The sequence below is a fragment of the Equus quagga genome, chromosome 6, assembly GCF_021613505.1.
Source record: "Equus quagga isolate Etosha38 chromosome 6, UCLA_HA_Equagga_1.0, whole genome shotgun sequence".
NCBI classification, from domain to species: domain Eukaryota; kingdom Metazoa; phylum Chordata; class Mammalia; order Perissodactyla; family Equidae; genus Equus; species Equus quagga.
The window spans coordinates 123,495,679-123,502,374 of record NC_060272.1 but is presented as its reverse complement, the minus strand read 5'-3'; the positions used below and the strand labels follow the sequence as shown (position 1 = coordinate 123,502,374).

At 36.6% G+C, this 6,696-nt stretch overlaps 1 non-coding gene across 1 annotated transcript; it reads left to right on the top strand.

Annotated features, from left to right (window-relative positions):
- The first annotated feature begins 263 nt into the window (after nt 1-263).
- On the top strand, nt 264-368 carry LOC124241421 (U6 spliceosomal RNA). Its single transcript, XR_006889202.1, has one exon. It is a non-coding gene; the product is annotated as a U6 spliceosomal RNA (small nuclear RNA).
- Nucleotides 369-6,696: the final 6,328 nt, after the last annotated feature.

Genomic DNA, 6,696 nt, shown 5'->3' with positions numbered 1-6,696 from the left:
TGGGGTTCCTCAGAGGTACTACAGGGGCCCTGGAAATGATGGGAATGAAAGAACAGAGGTCTGCTCCCACTTACCCCTCAACAAGATCAGCTCTAATTTATCTTTTTTATGTGATAGACTACTTTGCAAGATTTTTTTCTAGGAAAAAAAGAAAACACAGAGGAAAAAATGTGTATCCCCTAAAGTAAAAATAAGTTTTAATCTATTGCAAATAGACCATATATACAGCAAGAGATACTCTTCTCAAAAAAAGAAAGAAAAGAGTGCTCATTTCAGCAGCTTATATACTAAAATTGGAATGATACAGAGAAGATTAACATGGTGCCTACGCATGAACGACATACATTCGTGAAGTGTTTCATTAAAAAAGAGAAAACAAAAAAAATCTGACTTCTTAAGGATAACCCTGGGCCAGTGGATAATGTTATACATGTTAAAATGTAAATCTGGGGGGTTGATCAGTTTCAATCTAAGACAATGAAGAGTTCTTAGAGCCAAAGATTAACTGCTTTTAAAATTCCAGTCTGTATTTTATAATTCTTAAGGAGAGTTATGTCCTTCCATGGTGTGAGGTGAATTGAGAGGGCCCTGGAGGAAACTTAGGTTTGAGAACGTAAGAGAGCATTTCATTAAACAAACAAGAAACAGAAACTGGATAGAGTGGAAGGTCAGAAGAGGAGGCCAGAAAAGACTGTAGGAACAAGGGCAGAAAAGTTGGACAGAGAATGCTAAGACAGGAAATCTGGCTCCTGGAAGAAACTAGACTTATGCTTACTTTATAGGCTGTACAAGAAAGGCATACAGGCTGAGAAGAAGAGGAAGTGGAGAACAGCTGTTTCATCGTCTCAATCTTCGTCTGGAAAACCTCCGTCCACTTCACCTTTGGAGCAGGCTGCAGCTATGAAAAAGTTAGGCCACAGTGCTCAACGTGGCTGTAGCTATTCATCAGCTGTGATATCAGCTAAGACTCAATCAACATCTACCAAAATCTTGCAAGTTGCTACTTAACGTTTGTCTCAATAGCTTTATTTATTCACATCTTTCTGCCTTTGAATTTCCAGCAGTCACTTATTCTTTTACTTTTATTTTGACGTGTGTAATATTTCCCATTACTGCATAAGATCTGAAATAGAATCTCATTAATATATTTTTGTTATTAATAACTGGAGATAATGGATAATTTATAAGAATAGCTATCATACATCGATCACCTATCATTTGCCAAAAAACATGAATGTCACCCTGTAAATACTGTCTTTAATCCTCACAAAAACACGATGAAGTTAATGTTGTTACTTCTTTCTACTCATGGGGAACCTTGGGCTCAAAAAGGTTATTTTGCCCAAGGTCACACAACTTTAAAATATTCTTGTTAAGATTTCCAATGCCTGTGTTCTTTCCTCCACTACACCATGCTGTTTCATTCTCTCCAGAGACCCCTGAATCAAGAGGAAATGTCCCCATGTTTCTGAAATAGGTAGGCCATCAGTACCAAGCATATTTGAAGCTACTTTCTTTCCATTAATGGGACTCCATTTTCCTTTGTATCTGGAGACTCTCGGGAAACTACTACTTTACCATGAGTTGCAGATTAAAGCAAAAAAAAAGTAATTATAAAAAGCATTTCATGACTTAAAAGGACATTTACTTCTGAATGAGACTTTGCAAAATTTCATCAAATTTTATGAGATTTAAGCATTGTATATTAATGAATCCAGAAGTCCATCTCCATCTAACTATATAATAATTAATCTTCTGCATGTCTACCTTATATAGCAAGACAAGGGAAAGTATTTATTTTTGAAAAATCCTTTTTTTTTCATTTCCTCCTGCAGAATATCTAGTAAAAATCCAACATTATCATGATCACTCAGAGTTTAAAATGCTAAATTGTTTCTTATTAAAATTCTTAAAAATATAATGTAAAAGTCCTTTCTTTCTTCTATTGACCAAGGATGCATGTCTTAACTCATCTCTTCTAAAATATATCTAGCATTGTATGAATCTAACCCACGTAACACTAAAGTAAGATTTTGCTGGATGATTTTATATTTCAAACCTTGTACGTGGGGTTTTGTTAATAGTTGCTATTGGCTTGCAATATAACAAATATTCAGCTTCCAAGGGTGACTTCACTTCCAGTTCTCTCTTCTTTAGTATTTAACTTATATTCCAGCTATCTCTGCTTGCTGAAATAAAAACAGCTAAAAGTTACTGAGTACTTAATATATCCTAGGCATTTCAATTGTTTTAAGGAGAAAATCTTGATTTGTCCTCATAATAAATCTATAAAGGACATACAAATATTACTCCCATATTACAGATAAGGAAACAAGTTTAAGTAATATATCCAAGGTTCCTCTCTTAACAAGTGTAGAGCATTGATTCAAATTCAGGTAGTCTAACCAGAGCCCTTTGACAACTTGGCTGCTCTTTAACATACAACTTTCACACCCGTTAGCCCCTTCTCTTACTCTGCCTTAAATTATTGTTATACCTCACTGCCTGCACAAAATCAGAAACTAGAGGACACAGTCTCTGTTTCTGTTATTCCTTTTATCATCTTCCTGTCTCCTAAGATAAGGCCTTGCACAAAATGGGTGCCCAACAGCTTGATCTAAATTATTAAATTAAATTTCACTAATTAGATTAATCATTTATTCATTCATTCCATAGATATTTATTAAGCACGTCTTCGTGTCAGTCACTGTGATATATAATAGAGATAAAATGGTGAACAACATAGGGAAGGGCCTTCCTTGTTCTCCTAAAATTAATATTCTAACATGGTAACGCTATATTAAAAATATATATATAGGTAGTCAGTGATTTAGTTGGTACACTTTTAGTTGTCAGTGAAAGGAACTCAACCAACATCAGCTTAAATTAAAAGGTAACTTCATGACTTACTTTTCTGAGAAAACTAAGAGGTAACTCACTTCAGACACAACTAGATGAAGGCTTCAAAGATGCCAACAAGGAGGCCGGCCCATGGTTGAGTGGTTAAGTTTGCATGTTCCACTTCAGCAGCCCAGGTTTTTACCAGTTCAGATCAAGGGCACAGACCTAGCACTGCTCATCAAGCCATGCTGAGGTGGCGTCGCACATAGCACAGCCAGAAGGGCCTACAACTAGAATATACAACTATGTACTGGGGGGAGTTGGAGAGAAGAAGAAAAAAAAAAAAAAGATTGGCAACAGATGTTAGTTCAGGGCAAATCTTAAAAAAAAAAAAAAGAGAGAGAGAGAGAGAAACTGACATCTGGGAATTTTGTCTCTCTCCCTCTTAGTTTTGCTCTCCTCATTCTGTTTTGTCCTTGGGTAGAGCTCTCTTCACATGATGGCAACAAGAGCTCCCAGAAGCTCCAACTTACAGCCTAGCAACTAAGGGGTCGGGGAAGTACTTTTTCCTGAAAGTTCCTGCAAACATTTTTGGTGGAGCTCTCTTTGGCCATGGGTGGGTCACACATCCATCTCTAAACCAAGCAAAATGGCCAAACTAACTAGCCATGCCTTGGTAATGCTCGTAACTCATCCCTGTGGCGGGGACAGGTTCCTGGAATGTTAGGGAGGGGGAAGCTTATCAATAAACCACATACCTATTACTGTCAAGGAAATAAAAGTGTTAGCTACTCCATAACCTCACTCGGCAAGAAACATTTCTCTATCCATATCCTTCAAAGAAATTACCCCTCATAAAATGATCACCACCAAGAGTCTTTTAAACCTTATTTTGGTTATTTTGTTGAATTGGTAACTCTACTAAGCTCACCCATTATATTCAACTTGTCAGTTTAAAAAAAGACAATCCCACCAGCAAAAGCAGCAGGCTAGTAGCCAGACTCTAAACTGATATATGCATTAAAATAGCTGCATTTGAGAGATATTAAAAAATCCAAATTTGAACAAAATATTTTATTGCTCCTTCTGCGTTATTAGAATTATCATCTCTTCGACCCATCATGTCCATAGAAAACCTTTCCTGAGCTCAATTTAAACAATCTTTGTTCACATAGCTTTGGCTAACCCCCTAAACGCTTGATAAACACTGTCACAAAATAGCTCAGAAAAAGTGAATTCAAAGTCAAACTGATACACATATTAAAATTCTGAAAAACAAAATTGTACAAAGTACAACAATAATGTATAAAACACACTGGGAGACTGAAATTAATGGGAAGGTCAGGGAATGGGAAGCAAACAGAGGTAATTGAAGTGCTCATTAACTCCTTTCACTTAGGGGGACTGAGTGCATACGTTGTGAAAAACAACCACCCAGTTGATTATGGAAACACAGGGAGCAATCAAAGTTAAAAAAAAAAAAAAAAAAAAGAGCAAGAAGTCGAGGCAGTTAAAGGGAATAATTTGGAAACAGACGAGAAATAAAAATAAAGAAAGCAGCTGACAAACTGAAAAAGGTGACTGGGGAATCCTTGGGGACAACGAAGAGAAGTGGGCTTTCACAAAATGTGGGGACAGATTTTCAGCAACAGTCAAAAAGCTCTAAAGACATTAACATTGAGCCTGTTAGTTAAAATCAGAACTAAATACGGCCGATATCATTTCAGAGTCCAGTAGATAGCATCAATTCATAAGAAAAAAATCCCTTGAGCGTTATTAGTGCAAAATTTAAAGGTAGCAATTATATATGCACACTGCATGAACTAGGCTAAATATAGAAGCAATAAAAAGGGCAGGTTAAGGCACTTAAATAAACAGACAATGAAAAGAAGAAACAAAATTGATGGGAGGCACTTCTTTCTAAGGGATTTGGCAATATCATATCAGACAAGAAGACATGCTTAAGATGCTGGGGTCAGGTAGAAGAAAGAAATTTTCACTAAAATGCTCATAAAGGAGTGGAGACCCAGATTAGGCTTCTGTTTAGCAGATCAACCTAATATGTTTTTAAAGTGTGACAGAAAGAATCCTATATGTTCATCAAAGAACAGTTCATTTTCTCTGGATCACACAATCAGACAGCATTTTGCACCCTCTCTTGCAGTTAGGTGGGACTTGTGAATGAGTTCTGAACAGTAGAATGTAGGAGGAAGTAATAAATGATGCTTCCAGGCCTAACCCTAAAATCTCTTGAGCCATCCTTCAAGTTCTTCCTCTCTTGCGTCAAGAAGAAGGTAAAGCCTCTACATAAAAGGAGCCTGATGCCCTGAATGAACGCATGGAGCAGAGCCTCTCCGGGGACCCACAGCAAACTACAACATAAACACTAAATGTTTATTTTATTAAACAACTGATATCAGCCTGCCCTGGCTAATACACAAACATAGGCCCAGAACTTACTGAAGAGAATTGAATTGTTTACATGATAAAGCCAAATGGTTCTTGAAAGCAGAGCTGAAGAGAGACAAGAAGGAAGAGTCCTGTATACAATGAAAGTCCGGGGATGGAGGAAGTGGAACAACCAGAGAGTTCACATTATTTGAAATGGCACAGGGTATATAAGAGAAAGGATGTCTAACATAAATTTCAATTGCATGCTGTGCTGTGGGGCATGGCACATTAATCCTCCTCTCCCACCCTTGGATACCAAACCTTCAGTAAAATTTACTAAATGCAAAGCTTTCAAAAAAATGTTATCTTGATGGTGAAAGAATCTAATCCGGGTGTGTCTAGCAGGGTAATAGAAAGGAGAAAAGGAGCAGTGTGCATAGGAGGTGAAACAGAATGGAGATGAAGAATTTAGTAACTGCAGCTTCCTTCCTCCTTCTGTGGGGATACCATTACTATAAAACCAAAACCAGATAAAGACATGACCAGAAAAAAAACACAAAACTACAGACTAATAACTCTCATGACCATAGATGCAAAAACCCTCACCAAAATATTAGCCAATCCAATCCAACAATGTACAAAAAGAATTATATAGCACAACCAAATGGGACTTATCTGAGGTATTCAAGACTAGTTCAACATTCAGAAATAAATTAATGTAATGATACTGGGAAAATGCGATATTCACAAGCAAGAGAATGAAATTGGACCCTTATCTTACACCACTCACAAAAATTAACTCAAAATGTCTTAAAGAATTAAAAGACCCAAAACTGTAAAACTCCTAGAAGAAAATATAGGGAAAAAGCTCCTTGACATTGGTCTAGGCAATGATTTTTGGGGATATGATGACAAAAGTAAAAATAAACAAGTGGGACTACATCAAACTAAAAAGTTTCTCTGCTCAGCAAAGGAAATCATCAACAAAATGAAAAGGCAACCCATGGAATGGGAAAAAAATATTTCGGAACTATATATCTGATAAGAGGTTAATATCCTAAATATATAAGAAACTGATAGAAATCAATAGCAAAAAAATAAGTAGTACAATTAGAAAATGGGCAGATGATCTAAAGAAATATTTTTCCAAAGAAGACATACAAATGGCCAACAGGTGCATAAAAAGATGCTCACAGCTAATTATCAGGAAAATGCAAATCAAAACAACCTGGAGGTATCGCCTCATACGTGTTAGAATGTCGATCATCAAAAAAGCACAAGAGATAGCAAATACTGGTGGGGATGTGAAGAAAAGGGAACCCCCATGCACTATTGGTGGGAATGTAAAATTGGTGCAGCCACTATAGAAAACAGTGTGGAGGTTCCTCAAAAAATTAAAAATATATGTACCATATGATCCAGCAGTTCCACTTCTGGGTATTTATCCAAAGGAGACAAAATCGT